We start from the raw sequence: 16,959 nt of genomic DNA, 5'->3' as shown, positions 1-16,959 counted from the left end.
GGGAAGCTGTGATCCAGCTCCCAGCGGAGTTCCTCCTCACTTGGTGTCCAGCATGGTCTGAAAAAGCATAAGCAGACAGTTCTGTTATGAGCACAGGATGGGATGAAGATCAGTCCCTCCAGGGACAATGCTGACAGACAGTCTCTTCATCAGCTCTGTCACTACTAATGGACTGGAAACTGAAAAGCCCATGACAAGAAGTCAAAACAAATGCTCGCCTTCCTCTGCAGTGCAGGAACTCTCAGGCAGTCACAGATAAACCATCTGCCCTGCCAGCCCTGATTAGAAGCTGCATGCTCGCAACTTGTTGGCTGTCCAAGGCAGGAGAACACACAGTGAACAGATTTCTACCAGAATTTCCATAAACCCTTGGCCCCTCACTCAGTTCCAGTGGCTGTCACAGTACCTTGTCCTCTGGAGCTATATACATCAAGCAGCCTGGCCAACAAACCCATAAACACCGAGTAGAAGTTTTACCATGTGAATGACACACTCCCAGAGCAAGACCAGACCTACGTGCAGTTCAGATGTCCGGGAAAGCTTCAGATGCTTCTCAGAACTTGTCAGAAAAATCTGAGCTCATCAGGGACTCCTTCCCTCTGCTTTTCAGATGAAGCCATTACAAATGTTCTCAAGCTGCAGGCACGTTATCAGCAATGGTCAGGTCATTTCAGTGCTGTCCATATCCCTCAGGGAACGCCATCCCTAAAAGCAACTGCTCCTCCTTCTCATTGGCTTTGCTTGACCTAGGATCCAGAAGTGACTGCCAAGGTAAAGGTAAGGTAAAGTGGTGAGTATGTAATCTAATCTTTGGCAATATACATCCTTGCAGAAAACTTGCATCTAAACATTGCATAGCCCACAATACCCGTTCTGTAACTTAAAGGCAGCCCAAACTGATTTGCCCCCATTTCCAAGTTTTTAATACTAATCCTAGATAGCTACAACAGCAGCAAACACAACGTGTCGTGTTTCATCTTAAAATCAAATCCAGAATTTTATGGTACAGTATACAATGCTTACTTATACATATGCAATCACACAGAATAGTCAGGAACATATGCAGGGAGTAGCAGCTATATTGCTTTGATATTTAAGTACCTGCGAATTACAACATTGCTATGTAAATACATGGGTGCAGAGACAGGCAGACTGGAAAGGATACATACATGAATAGGCTAATTCAAAATGAGTGGAGGCAAAATGAATTATTCACTCAAGGTTTTTTATCTGCATTATTCACAGGATGCATTGGAATACAATTATCCCCTTGGTCAGTAGACCTCTGCCCAAAGTTTACTATGTTGGACTTGCCAAAGAGAAAAAAAGGGTTGTTTCACAAATTGAGGTTCAACCCAGCTCCGCGTTTAACAGTAATCACTGCACACCAAGATTAATAGAACATCATTCAGTGACTGAAAAAGCAAAGTTATGATGAAGAAGCTGTTGAAACAGGAAACAGTTGATTTCCCAGGAGTCCTGTAAATCCACCTCTGATGTCCTTTCAAATTCTCTGTTATTGCTGCAAAAATTTTAAACACCGGTAAGAGGGTGAAACGGCTGACACACTCATTTAGCACGGGCAGAATTGTGTTCCGGGCCTGCCTTTGCAAACTGGTTCAATGTGCTTTGCAGATACATCAAAAAAGAGAGACCTCCTTAGAGGGGCTTTGGAATGCATGATGGCACCCCAGGATCAGCCACAGTTCAGCGCCTCTCTGCCTTTGTTTTGCCTCACCTTTCGCACTCAGCACTCTCTTGCTCGCCCACAGCAGTCTTCCTCTTCAGCATCTTATTTTGGAGTCTCCCAGCCTTCATATGCCTATGACATGGTGAGCTGGGAGGACCCTGCTGAGGGGCCTGCAGGGCACTCCTGCACTGTGCATTCCTTGCAGTGTTCTAGCAAGAGCGTGCCATAAATCTCCGTGAGGCAGGCAGCAATCCAGCCAAGAGAACTCTAATACCAGAGGATTTATTTTATTTTATTCTGTTTATTTTAAGTCGACCAATTTTATACTAAATTAGATCTGATGCTGTTCTGGGTATTTTGCCAACTTTTAAATTGAGCCACCCAAGAAGAAGAGGCCGGGTATCATCCCGCAGTGGGATGCCAGCTTTGTTTAGCTGCCGATCGGTGAGAGGCAGACGCACAAACAGGAGACAACACTACACAGAGTTCTTTTTCTCATTTAAAAGAGTCTGCTGATTCCCCACACATTTTGTGATCCACGATTAGGAGCCTCTGCAGCTGCCATCAGCATGGCAGACCATCAAAACACTCAATGAAACATGATTTTCACAATTCAGACTCTACCTTCCCTCAGTGTAGGGAATCTGGGTTCAATTTTCAGCTCCATTACAGATGTACCACCTTTCTGCAGACGATTCCCTCTCTGTTCACCACTTGACAACGATGTGTGCACAGCTTGCTTTGTTGGCCATGTAACCTATTTAGACTGCAAGGTAACACCACAGCAACTATTTTCCACAGAAGGATCTCTTGACATTAAAAATGACAGTGTTGAGAAATTGATAACCAGCATGTGATTCTTGAAGAGTTGCAGCAAGTGGAGGTTAGTGTGTCCACACGTGGACTTCGCTATTATGCCGAGAAATAAATCTTTCAATACCAAGAACTGCCTTCTCTTCATGAGTGTTGAAATATTATTAAACTGCATTCTTTTCACTAAACAAGAACAAAAAATAGATTTAAATCCACAGTTGTCTCAGCATTTTTGTTTGTGTGCTTTTCTCTCTCTACATCACTTACAGCAAAATATTATTGTGCATGAAAAAAGTGCACTATGCTGCTTCCCATGACTGTATCAGTGAGGCGAAAGCAACACTCATCAAGGAATAAGCTCCTTTCCCATGCACCAGATTAATATTCTTACTGAGAGAACGAAGCACCTACTGTAGTTCTGTGCTTGGAAGAGACACTTTTAAAACCATCTCTCACAGCCAATGCTTTAGATTCAGTAAATCCACCAAGGGAACAAGAAAAATGCTTTTTGCCCTTTCTGGTTTACTGTCGTTTGACAGAGATGCCATCAGTTCTCCATAGGCAGTGCAGCATGATTTCTGGTCCTGGAGCCAGTTGCTCCTGCCATTACACACAGCCAGTCTCCATCCTCTTTGCTGGAGTTTAAGAACGCAAAACACATTTTAACCAACAGGTCCCATTTACCAAATCCTAGCCATGCATGACTTTACTATGTGAACAGCCGATTCTTATGTTTCTTCATCAAGGAGTTGTTCTTCCTGCTTTCTCAGCTGTACAGTGTCTCTGAATTTTTTTTTGGCTTGAGGTCTCTGCCTAATTATCTGTAACCTTCTGTTCGAAGATCGCTGTCCTGGCCTGATAAAAACCAGTAACTTTGAAAACAAACTGGGTCTTAATTTTCCTTGACAGCCCTTCTTTAAACATGTGGGCAAAGCCTTGGCTTAATTAAATGCACATTCGTATTCCAAACAAATTAAGTACAATTAAGGACTCTGAGTTATGGGTATCTATCACTCGGCGATGTTTTTGTAAAAATTACCACATTTAGATCAAACACAGAGGACCCTTTGCTTAATTGCTTCATTAGGGCCCGATGCAATAGGCTTCATAAATATAGGGTCTGATGTCTCTTTGGGAATTGCCCCAAAGACGGCTCTTAAAGTAATTGCTTCCACATTTCTCCCCGTGCAATGTTCATGTGCTCACTGATGAAAATGGGATGGCTCTCAGACATGGAAGTGAACGTGGGTCCCGTCTTGTCTTCCAGCATCGTGACTCTTGCACAGTACTCAGAGGCAGATAGGTTTGGACCCCTGGTTATTACCTGTTTAGTTTCTGTGAGGAGTTCGACAACTGAGACAGGATAAGGCTGTCTGCAGCATGCTGGTAGCACAGTACTTTTCTCATATATCACCTATAGATCCCATGGACTGAGGTAAACAGGATGCTTTGGGATTTATTTTTCCAGAAGTTGTTTTGAAACAATAATGAAAAGACATTAGATAGATGTGTCTTCAGATCTTCCACTAGCTTTACCCCTTTGGTTCTTACAACCGCAGTTATTATGACCCCTTAAAAAGAAAGTCTACTTACAATGATTACTTTGCCTGAATACAACCTACTTTTGACTAAATTAAACCTTCCTTCAAGGACACTTAGAGTGAGGAATCTGGTTAAAGGGAGTCAGATGTAACTCTTTACTCAGATTAACACCATTCAGTGCACACGTGTAACATGAATGTGGAAAGGGCCCAGGACACAGTTTATTCTAATGAGATACAGAAAGAGCAGCAAAAGAAGATATGCCATTAATTCCCCTTTTGCATTTGTTTTCTGGCTTACTTGACAGGCTCAGGAGTTCTGCATTTTCACTGTGGAAGCGAAAATAACTGGTGTGCACCCAGAAGCAACAACAACGATTGCAGCAGAGCTAAGAGGTAGTGGGAACCACCTTTCTTTACCGAGAAAAAAACCCTATAACTAAAAGGTTTCCTCTCCAATTCTCCAGTTCCCTTAGTATCTATTCACCTTTTTTTTCCTTCTTTTTCTTTATCTCTTTAAAAAAGACAGGGAACAGAAAAATGGAAAGAAAAGGGGAAAAGGAAAACAACATTCCCTGAAGAAATTATTGCAAGTTTTTAATCTCATGCTGAATTTACACAGAAAGACATTGTTTCCTTGACAAAATATTTCAGCTTCTAGAAAAGTGCATTTTCTTCACTGAGATCATCACTAGTTGCACAGAACTGCTAGCAATTTTAATCCATACAAGTGCAAACAGTTGCACAGGGGTTGAGCTATTTCATTTCTGAACAGTATTATTTCAACAAGTTAATGTAATTTCATTATGGCCACACTGACAAGATTGGTGTTGACAAAATGAGAGACAGATGCAGCAGAAAAAGTACAAAACAGGCAACAAAAATCTTAGCGCTGCTGTGGTGATGGGAGTTCTCCAAACACCAAGAGAAGAGAGGGTGCATCTCCCACATTGCCCAGCTCAAAGCAATTTAAAATCATACACAACATAGTTTTCCACGGCCCCTTCTCTCCAGCTGTCACAACCAGCTTGCTGAACATTTGGGCTGGAGATACTGCTCTCCCACACACAGACCAGACACATCCTTCCCCCTAACACTTCACCCTGGCACCCAGAGGTGGGTGGCTCATCTGTCCAATGGCACTGCACTGCCATCATTGACCTAATCACAACACAGGGTCTTGATCATCAATCCTCTGAGTCACCTAAGCCTCTAGATCTGCAGACTTACCCTGCAGATAACAGCAGCATAAAGAACTTAGCTAAAGAATGTGCTAACAGCTCTTCTGTAGAGCAGAAGTCAGCCTGATTTCCACAAGTTATAAAAGTCCATCAACCTCCAGTGGCCAAAGAACCACAGCTACTTACTTTCTGACTGCTTTACTCTCCAGACCAATTTCCCTCAATGCTAAAGCAAAAAAAATGAACGGCAGATTGTCCAGTTCATGACTGGATGGCTGGCAACTGAAATCCTATTTCCAAACTGACCCCTGCTTTCCACCATGGCATTCATTAATTCCACAGTCTCACATTTCTAGGAAGATGTCAGTCATGTATGTGATTTTTCTATCAGTTATTAATGCCAGATCACAAGGTGAGAAAGCAGGGGTTTTAATCTCAAGACCCTCAGGAGATGGAGCTGCATACATTTGGTGTGAGCCATGTGTCTGGAAATGTCAAGGACAAATATTTTTAAAGTAAGGAGTGTTCATATCCATGTGTAATCTTAAGTACTACAGAAGTGATCCAAAACATAGCCCCTTTCTCCTTGTTACAGTTGTTCTGCTATAGCAGGCACACAGCTGCTACTTCCCAGGAATTAAGTGTAGCTCATCTAACTAGGCACCTCTGCATTTAGGAATTTGCATATTTATACTGAGTAACATTTGAGAGATCTCCTAAAGGCTCTGCCCATGGCAGTGTTTAGTTTTCTGTTTGGGGAAAAGTTTTACTATAGAAACACTAAAAGTTCCTTGTCTCAAACAACTGTTTGTTCCTTCATGCTAAATCAGAGATTAGTTGCTCATCTCTGAACTTTTGGTCATTCCCCATTAGGTTATTTTCCTGTGGTCTACTAAATCAGACCCCAAATTCATTACAAAGTCTCCGATTTTAGACCCTAATTACAGATTCCACTTTTCTAAGAAACAAACAAAATCCCCTTTTCTTTCCATTTTTATCTCAATTAGATAATAATTTTAAGTACCATTATGATCCAAGTGTCAAACAGCATATAAGTATAGTACAACTGTTGGAAAAGAAGTAACTAAATTACTGAGAAATATACAGAAACCCTATTAAAATGTCATTTATCTGCACATATTTCTAACATAAACAAAGAACTAGTGTGGTGGTTTACCTTTTCTCCTACAAGCTCCACTCAAAGACAAGTTCCCTCAAAACTGTGATGTCAGAAAAGTAACAAAAAAAGGGGACTCCATTTCTCCAAATTTTTGTGAATTATGAACTTGCTGGTTACCAGTTCAAGAAATGCCACAGTTGAGGGTGGGAACAGAACCATGCCCCAGCAGATAAACTCATACTAGTAGGGCACGCTGATGCCTGCCACAGGATGGCTGTGGTGGTAGGCTGCAGCATTACCACCCCTGTGAATCTTAGTGGGAACACAACCGCCGTTTCTCCCAGTTCACTCATGTCCAACAACAGAAAACCCTCTGCCTGATGACCCACAGCCTCACCAACAGCTGAAGAACACATTTCCATGCCACCTCTTTCAGACGCTATTGCCTCAACCAAGGAACATTATTTAACTAACAAACAGAGTGTGGCAAATACTTATTTGTCCTTTACATGCTGTCACCAATTTTTCTATCATCCAAGTTCAAGATTAAAGGGTGTAAAAATGGTCAGCCTTCCTATTCCTGTGAACCAGGTGCATGTCTTTGTGTGTTACCATGTAAAACATAAGAAAGAGATCTCTGAAGGAACACTGATGGTGTGCACCCTTTTGAAATCTTTTCCTAGATAGCTGCTTTACTGTTTGAAATACAGACCTGAGTCTGCTTTTAACTGCTAACTGTCATATAACATATTATCCTACTTATTGCATACAGTTACAAACACCTTGTATCTGGAAGCAACAAGGGAGAAGGCTCCTTTATCAAGTCAATCTCAAATCCCATTATGTTCCTCTACAACAGTTTCCGTAAACATTCAGCAATTTTCAGTGTCTGAGTTGCACAGCTGAAGAGGTGCATAAACAGGCTCCACTGAAATGTGAAGATGACTGATAATGTACTAACATTGAGACCCCTTGCTGTGATTATTACCCCCTGAGTGCTCCTTACAGAATGTGCCTCTTATCTCACACTGACAACGCTAATAGAATATGCATAGCCCTATTAGCATACAAGATAATAGCACCCTGGAGGGGACAGAGCCATAAAACTTTAAGTAGAAATCAAAACAGAAGGAGGAAGAAAAAGGGAACATTGTCACAAGCCAAAAAGCAAAAAAAAAAGGGAGCCTGAGGGCAAATTTTGCTGCAGAAAACACACATAGTCATAATTCTTGTGCTAGTCACCATGCAAATGGTAATAGTCTTTAGTCCCATGAATACTATCAGTGCCATGTTTGCTGTGAAACATTAATTGAGATAATGTGCCCCTTTCGGATGCAGCAGGGAGCCGTATGTCAAATTGTACTACAACAAAATTATGGCAACATCTGCAAGAAATATACAACACCAATTGGGGTACCTTGCATTGGTTAAGCCCAACTGGGTCTTTGCCTTTGCAGATGGAATCTGAGGAAAGGCCAGAGCCTGGCAAGGGGAGGCAAGCAGCTGTCACTTCAGACGACATGTGTGTATACCTGTAGCTTACTACTTTTCAGCTGCTGCCCAGCTAAAAGCTTTGCAGGTTAGACATGTTATCTCTTGACCCTACTTCAGTCACTGGATTAAACCTCAAGCAGCTCTTTGAATGCCAAAGCCTTTCTTTAGTCACGTCTGCCCACTGCATTCACATTTGTTCCATGTAACCGTCCATTGTACCAGACCTTTCACTGCTCACCCATAGCTGGCAGACAGCCATGCATTCATATGCTTTCCATCTTACAGCAATAGCCAAAGTAAATCTTTCAGTGCTTGGCACAAGAGTGTGAATTCAATAAAAAAGGCTTCAAACAAGTTTGAGATGGCTTGTCTCTAAACAAACGAAGAACAGTGAGCTTTTCTAATGCTCATTGTGGTTCAGTTCCTGCCTACAGCTAAATCCAGATAACCCCCAGCAGCACTGACAACCTCGTCTGGTAAAACAGTCACCTGTCAAGTGGGCATGAAAATATCCACACATCTAGGCTCAGAAGGGCTGCAGGGAAGTGACCTGCCTCTTACCAGGAGCTTCAACAGGGGCAATCAAAGGTCCTTGTTGTCTTCTTTGTGAGATCTGAAACTTCCCAATATTAGTGCTGAATGCATGGGACCCCGGGGTAATCGCTCCACAGAGCCTGTACGCTTTTTCCTTTACAGAAAGATGGTGTCAGGAGGTAACAAGCACGGGATCCCTGGGGTGCATTTTGAAGCATCATGCAAAGTTTTCTGGGATTCCTCCTAGCATTCACTGTGGTTTCTATAGAGCTAAACTCTTTGTAAAGTGGCTTTGTGTTGCAAAGTTTTGCAGCTTGTGTGAGTCTGCCTCACTTCATTTTGGCTGATGGTACTTTATGCTGATGGTTTCAGCAATTAGAACACAGTTGGAAAAGACTCTGGTAAAGGAAAAACGGCCATTTTGGAAAGGGAGAGTAGAGTGAATATTAGAGGAACGATTTCTGAACATACCTCTCCATGTGTCCGTGTGCATGTTTACACATGCATACATTCTCTGCATCTGGGTTATCACAGGAAAACCAGCTCATCTCAAAAACATAGATCTTAGAGACTGCTGAAGTATTTTGTTTAACACTCTTGTGTGGTTGATACAAACTCTGAAATAATATTTCCTTTCTTCCTGGAAAGATAAGATGACAACAATATTGGCTAAGGCTAATGAAATGCCTGGGTTACCGACACCTGAAGAAACAGCAGTTTGTAAACAGCTTCTAAATCTGTGTCAAAACTGGATCTCTAGGGTTCGTCTTCAGGACACTGAGTGATGGTCCCTATCACTGAAGCACAGTTGGGAAACCTCACTGAATGTTGGTTATTGCTTGGCATATGGGAGGAATGTTTTGTATGCTGTGTGATCACCAATCACCCGGCTTCAATTGTTTTCTGTATGCAAAAGAAAAATTAAAGATGTTAAAAATTTAGCAAAAAACTGTTAAACTCTGACAATGAGAACAGGGAAAAGTTTGTGCACTTTAGATGTGAGTTAGATCCATTGCAGTTTCTCTTTTTTTCCTACATCTCTTCTGGTATCTTTCTTTAGTGAGGCCCAGCCCCTGTATTTGCATCTTACTGTGTTCACTTACTGAATCATGCCTCAGTTCAGCAGGGTACCTAAACACAGACTTCTTTCTAGAAGTTTAGCCTACACATGCCAAGGCTTTGCTTGTGGACTTTTCCCATCTAGAACAGTAGACAACCTCCTAGCAGAGAAATCGTTAGTTGTGCATTACTTACTCGTTCATCCAGGGAAGTATAGGTGCTCCAACACAGCAAGGTTCTGGGCATCAGAGAAACGCAGAGTATGTGTGTACTTCAGAAAGACAAACAGGGAGAGAGGGTTATCAGGCAGCTCATTTCAACAGCAGCAACAGCAGCCATTTAACGCACAAGTAATTATTCCAGAATAAATAAGTATCTATTTTCCTTACACTAAGGCATAACTTTTATTTAGCAGACATTATCTCCAAGGATCCTTAGCAGCCCAGGACACAGTAAAGTAATACAGTGCAGTCTGGATGTTGTTATGTATTTATTAAGTTGTATCAGGGCCCATTTAGTAGCAGCTCTGCAGTTTATCACGTAAATATCGAATGCCAAATACAAAAGAGAAGAAAATAGCACCATAAAAAATTCATCTTTGGGGGGAGGAGAGGGAGAAAGGGAGAGAGAATGGCGCTGATAATGTGAATGTGCCTTCAGCAATAGTGGCTAATATCCTTTCGCAAGGGGCACGGTGTAAAAATATTCCAGGGCTGGGGGAGGAGAAGCAAAGAGAGGGGAGCCAAGCTGCTGTTTGTTTGTTTTAAAGTGTATTCTGGTTGCAGGCTAGGTCAGCGGGTGGCCAGACTGAGAAAATGAGTCCCCCGGGCTGTAATAATTGTAACTGTCAGGGAAAAAAAGTCAAGGTCTTAGATAGCAGTGGTCTGCTCTGACTTCTGACCATGGAGAAATATATATGAAAACTATTGCCTGAGGCACTATGGGAAGAAACCAAGAGGTTTTAACTCATGGTGGCTTGTGCTTATGAATTGGAAAACTCATTTTGCACCTTGGTGGTTTGTATCTTTATGATTATTTTCATTTGCAGTACAAATGAAGCTAAAGGGATACCTCTTCCTTATGCCCAAATTTGTGATGCAATTAATACCTATTAATAGAGTAGCTTTGCATTTCTGAGTCCCAAGCAGCATGAAAGCTTATAACTGATCTTTTAACAGTGGATATTCACAAGGAGAGTCTGAATTTATCTCTTGCAGTGCACTCATTATCTACCTGAATTGTCCATATCTGCCTTCAACGGATAAATCCAGAATTACACACAGGTGACTTCACCAGAAATATTCCTAGTATAAAAGTAGTGAAAGAGAGAGATAAGATGTTGAAGAATTTAAACCACACAAGATTAAACCTTTAAATCAAAAAACTAGTTTCTTTTTCAGTTGTTTGAGGTTTTGTTTGTTTGTTTAATTATACAGCCATGGACTAGCTACCTGACTGATCAGGCTTTCTGTGAATCAGCATGGGAGCTCTAATGAAATGCTTGCTAACAAACCTGAGTCCAAAGGGTATCATTTTGGTTGTCTACTACACAGTATCAGGCTGGGAGTCTGGATGCACTCTTCCTCTCTCATTTTGTACTTTTGCATCCCAAACCAAAGGGAGAAGAGATGAAGTTGCAGACCCAAATGTGCTGGTGAAAGATTCTGACATGCAATTTCTTTGAATACTCCCTCCCATTTGCTATTAGATTCCCACACCCCTTCGTTGCATTGGCCCTAACTTTACATCATCCTGGGGACTGAGTAGGAAAGACAGTCGAAAGCAAATGCTGGGCAGTCAACCAGCTCACTTGGCCGGATATATGTCCACAGCAGAGGGACACTTCTGAGAAGCATCTCTGCCTGCACAATTTCTTCCTTATCATAAAGGAATGTAACTGTCCAAAGTGGAAAAAAAGATTCAGAATCAATCATATTTGCTAATTAAGCTGTAAGGTAGGTAAGAATGTACCCAGTCACTTTCCTTCTTTTAGCAGGGGTCATCTGAGTACAAGAACAGGTGGAAAGCAATACCATGACAGCAGCTTAGACGTTGTTTCTATTTGCACAGGGCGAAAACAAAACCATCTGAATTGTTGCAAAATTCAAATGTGTCAGGTCAAATGTTCTGGAGCTTTCAGTGTGTCCCTTTGCCTTTGGCTGCAGAATACACTGATGCTGAGAAGCTTCCTCATCAAAATCCACGTCTTTCTGCAAAATGTTCTGGCTTCAATTAAATGTTATTTTTTCACTGTAAAATGCTTTGTTTAAACACCCCAGCTTCTCCAATAGCTTTTTAACATTAATTAATTAGTAAATGTAATTCCTTTCATATGAATTAATAAGGGGAATTGAAAATATTTATATACCTAGTGAGACTCAAATAAACAATATTAACATCAAACAGCAATTAATCTCAGTTTGAGGGTGACAACAGCATGTAAGGTTTTGCTGGTAAAAGAGGATAATTATTGCCAGAATGTGATTTACTTGTTGAAAATCACCGTGATAGTGAGCTGAATAACTTTTATGGGCCCCATCTGTGCTTTACTCACCTTTCTTACAGCCTGTCTGTGTCTTTTGAGGAAAGTATAGCCTGTGTAATGGAGAAAGAGAGAGCAGTAATGTTAGAACTGAGGACTGAAGTTCAATGGAGCAAACAGGCATACATGTGGGGAAGGAATATACCAACGGTACTCATGTGTTTCAGCATTACATAAACAGCTCCCCTGCTTTGTCTCCCAGTAGCTCCAAATCTCAATAATTCACATTTCATTGTTCACTGCATTTTACAGAGAGGTGGCAGAAATAACAGGCATGGCTTGTGAAAAGGAGGACTAATTTAGGACCCACTTTCAAGTTCCTTTTCCTCTGTAACAAGGTAGTGCTGAGGAGAGCGTGGCAGAAGCAGAGGCTCATATACCAAAAAAACCACACCAGCTTCTCTGGCTTGACCAGAACAACGGAGTATACACTTTCCTCCTCTTGCCCTGCACTGAACTTAGTAAGATATGCTTGGAGAATTTGTATTTTCCAAAATTGCATCCAGTCTCAAAGATTTCAGGCACAGAAAACCTACCACTTCCATTTATAAGAATATTTTACTCTACTGAAATTTATCTTCTCACCAGTGATCTTTTTTTCTGCTAATGTGAGGACTTCCTAGGGACTTTGTCTTCTCTACCAGTGAAGTTACTGACACATAGTAAGTATATTGCTCCTGGATCTTCATTTTAGCAATAAATATTGGTTCATAGGGGCCCATCTCAAGTCCTGGAAAGAGGAATGTGGTCATTGGTTATGCAAAATGCACAACTGAAACACCTGCAAAACTTAAAGTTTCCTGCTTTGAAGATAGGAGCAGGAAGCCAAACTGGAAAAGTTCCATTCTGAGCCTTTGCTCACTGAAGTGCCTACCCTGAAGACAGACACAGGAATTCATGGGGCTCCCCTACTCTGAGCTCTTCAGAAACACTAGCTGGCTGGCTACGCTGTTATATTTGCAGGAAGGAGACACGAGTCTGGCTGTACGACCCATGCAGTGGGCCCTCCCCACACTTGGGCCAGGCACAGCACCATGGCACAGCAGAGGGGTTACAGCAGCTCTACCTGTAGCGTGCTAATGCAGCTGGTGCCTGGACAAGCAAATGATTGTTCAAGCAATTTTCTGTTTTAAGGTGAAGGTGGTACATGCAGAAGATCTCAATGTCACTACAAAGCAGGGAGGGAGGCTGTAAGGAGGAGGAAGGCAGAAACCTTCACAAGTAATGTCAATTTTCTGCATCAAATATTTTGATAATTAAACAAAGCTGATCAAGAGAGGAAAACAGCATGTCTCCAGAGCTCCGGAAGCAGAGGCCCATTAAATAGAAGAGTCAGAAAGTGCCAGAGGCGGCAGCCTCAGATTAATGGCACTCCAGTAATAGATTTTCCCAGGCACAGTCACACAGGAGACAACTACCGTGTAGCCAGAGCAGCGATGAGGCCGTTAAAGCAACAGTAACATTAAATCACCTGGTACCACGGGGTGAAGGGATGGATGGAAGCGCATCGGCTTTGGCACTGCAGAAGGTGTAAAGCTCAATCTGCTTTCAGGCAAAGGGACTGTATCCCATCGGTCCTTTACAGCAGGGAAAGCAGGCAGCTCAGATGCAGGACACATATAAAACCAGATAAACAGCAGTTCCAGAAAGATGAAGAGCTGAGCACAAATACCATTTCCTGAAATGCAGAAGCAGGCATTAAATATCATAGCATTGGGTTTTGCCGAGACTGACTATGTCTGTTTTGGTTCAGGTGCTTTTCTTTCCTTAATTACTAAGTACTCGTTTATCTCTAGTGTTTCTCCACAGACTTTCAGGGTGTTCAAACACCATTTTGAGTTTGTTTAAACACAGCTAAACTTCAGGAAGGGAATGGGAGGGATGGCAGCAGGGTGGGAAAGCAGTCCTCTCCTCTTACAATCCAAGTCAGTTTTATCTCAGCAGTATTTGAACTGATCCTCCTTGAAATGACCATCTTGTCTAAAGTATTTCTATCCATTTTCATAATACAATAAGAACAGAAATGAGGGCTCCTTCCAAGCCAGGCTGGCATGGATTACAGTCCACCACATGAGTACTTCACTCCCAGCTGGGATGTATGGAAACCAGATGAAGTGGCTGAAAATCGGAAACAACTTTTAGATGTTCTTGAATCCTGATACAATCACAACACAGGGATGGGTTAAATTTGTGATCTTATCTAGGATTTTTGTTTGTAATCAATCCCAGACCTACTGGCTATCATTCACTGTAAGCTTAAGATTTCCTGGTGCTAACAAGGGAAAGTTGGGACATCAAACTTTAAGTGAGTAAAGCCAAGCTATGACATTAGCAGACAGGATCAGAGCTGGAATGCAACAACAACAAAAAATCCCCAAATCCAACACTACAAAATAAAATTACAGCCTCCTGCAGCATGTAAATTTTAGCCTTTGTCTCTTTTGGCCCACACTTAATACATAAACTATGGTGTGTGCCTGTTTCCAGGCAGAAAGATTTGGGGACAAAAGCTAATAAAACACAAATTAAAACAGAATACCCCGAGATCAAGGCACAGTCTCAGCGTGGAATACAGTTGCCATCCTTAGTCATACTTATGCAGTGGGACATGCAGCAAAATGCATTGACTACACTTCTCACATTGAGTTTACAGTAATCTCACCATAGAGTGCAACTTACTTTGCTGGATTGCCCACCACATTTACCATGGAAAAGCCCGAATCTTTTGCCGGTGACCTGGACGGGATATGACTGAGACTATCCATTGATTTGAGCTGATAGCACTCTTTGCTTACTTATAATTAAAGAGAAGAATTGCAAACCACGGATGGAGCCCATGGCACTAGGATAGAGCCAATTCTAGACACCAGCCAGTTTTCATAATTCCAGTGCCAGCATATGAATATGGAACTTGCATATATTTTTTTGCATGATATTTCTTCGCATTTTCCCCCATTTTGCTTTAAACAGAGGCCTGTTTTGATCAGAGCTAGCCTAAGTCAAGACAAAAGAACTACTCTTCCCTGATTACCACGCTTTTCCAGATTGATCATGTTGAACAAGTTACTACAAAGCCCTGGCTCTTTTGCATATTTACTCACAGCAGATCAAATTTGCATTGCTTTGCAGTCTCCCTCATACTCAGCTGTGACAAAGGCACACCAGAATTTGGACAACATTTCAGGCTAACATGTTCGAATATGACCATTCAGATGCTAGGTATGCCAGGGCACCAGGAGTAAATACTCAAGTGCATGTGCATTATTTCAACTGTTTCCCTTTCTCATGTTTCCAGATTCATTAAGAATGAGGTCTTTGTATATCTTTTCCTGGAAACTGGCCACCAGTGGCATGTTCTGGTACTCCACTTCTCTGTGGTGGGGATACCCCTCACAGGTTAAACAGAGAAGTTCAAGTACATGGTCTACAAAAGTTGCCTTAGAATATGTAGATACTAAGTTCCCTAAGAGGTGACAGTTGAACTGCAAATAAGCATCTCAGTTTAGAAGGCATCAGGAACATCCCTGCTAGGCATTCTGAACAGCCCTTCACACAGTAAGGAGCGTCCAAAACCACACTGAATTGCTTTCTTTTCAACTTTGTAGGGATTAGCTGCGAGAAAAACAGTGTGACAAATCTGTTAATGTTTCAACAGGCAAGTCTTAATTTTGTACATACCCTTCAGTCATTTTCCATATGGAAATGGAAACACTTTTTTTTTCCACAGTCTGTTAATATTTTCAATATAGGCATAAAAAGATTGTTCAACATGAAAAAGCTTCAACTGGAGGCATTAAGATTGCTTCAAAAATTACAACTCTTGAGCAGTACCTATGGGTTTTTGTAAAAAGATCACCCCAAGTTGGAATGTATCCTATGAATCCCAAGCTTCAAACCCAATCCTAAAGGGCCTTCTCATAACTACTAGAGTATATTCAAATCGGTATTTGTTTCATGAGCTCACAGTCAACCCTATGCAAGCAGTAACCTACAGTGTAATTAGTCTCTCAAAGCAAACAGAACCGTAACAGGGAAACAGTTAGGGCCAGACTCCTTTATTGTGTAGAAATCAGATCTAAAAGTCAACTGAAACCACTGGTGTTGCTTGCCTTTAGAAAGAATGGATCGGAATCTGGTCCACACATTTCACACACTCCTGAGAAGCAACACTTGTAACTGTATCAGTAGCCCTGGAATGTCTCCTAATTGGCACCAAATGTGAAACAGCTCATTACCTGGGCAAGGCACATAACAGGAGAGAGATGTCAGAAACTGAATATAAAGTACAAGTAGAAACATAAAGAACAAACAAGTTCTACACACAGATAGGAACTGAGGTGTAACAAGCATTAAATAATAGCTATAAAATTTTATGTATGTACATGAACTAAAATGTTATTTCTTATGAACTGATGCTCAAAGATTCATGAAGTCTTCCTCTCTGTGATGTTAAAATGACTCACAAAATTAGTATGTAACAGTAGTTGTGTAAATATCTTGCAAATTTGTACTAGGGTATATTGGTGATAATGAGATTTACGTGCATGTAGAATCTTTTGAAGCTACTTGACTGCAAATGGCTTTACAAACCAGCTGTAGAAATACTGTGCAACCTGTGAACTTAGTAATTCACCAATACAGGCAGACACTTCAGGATCAATGTCCCTTGTGCTACCTAATAAAAGATATAGGTTGAGATCTCTAAAGGAACTTTAGGAGGAAGACACCCACAACATGCTAAAATCGCAGTGTCAGTCAATCAGGCTGTTTGTTAATCTTCAAAAGAGAAAGTGCTTCAGGATCCTGATGTTTATTCAAGCAAACAAACAATAAATCCTGTTAAAGTGTTACCAAGAGTTTTGCTGCTCTATTTGAGATTTGTACCCTGAAGTCTGAATGCTGACTGAGGAAAGCAAGTACTATTAACTAATGCAGAAAATAAATTCTGTTTTATTCACAAAAAATGTAATTTCGTGACACTCCTG

General features: G+C 41.4%; 1 long non-coding RNA gene across 1 annotated transcript; it reads right to left on the bottom strand.

The window, feature by feature from the left end:
• Nucleotides 1–316: 316 nt before the first annotated feature.
• LOC133627459 (uncharacterized) lies at nucleotides 317–9,706 on the bottom strand. The gene is made up of 3 exons (XR_009820219.1): nucleotides 9,628–9,706; nucleotides 8,845–9,013; nucleotides 317–763 (listed from the first exon to the last, which is right to left on the bottom strand). It is a non-coding gene; the product is annotated as an uncharacterized LOC133627459 (long non-coding RNA).
• Nucleotides 9,707–16,959: the final 7,253 nt, after the last annotated feature.

Source organism: Colius striatus, chromosome 21, assembly GCF_028858725.1.
Source record: "Colius striatus isolate bColStr4 chromosome 21, bColStr4.1.hap1, whole genome shotgun sequence".
In the NCBI taxonomy this organism is placed as follows: Eukaryota; Metazoa; Chordata; class Aves; order Coliiformes; family Coliidae; genus Colius; species Colius striatus.
Note: the sequence above shows the minus strand (reverse complement) of the source record. Positions and strands in the feature narration are given on the sequence as shown.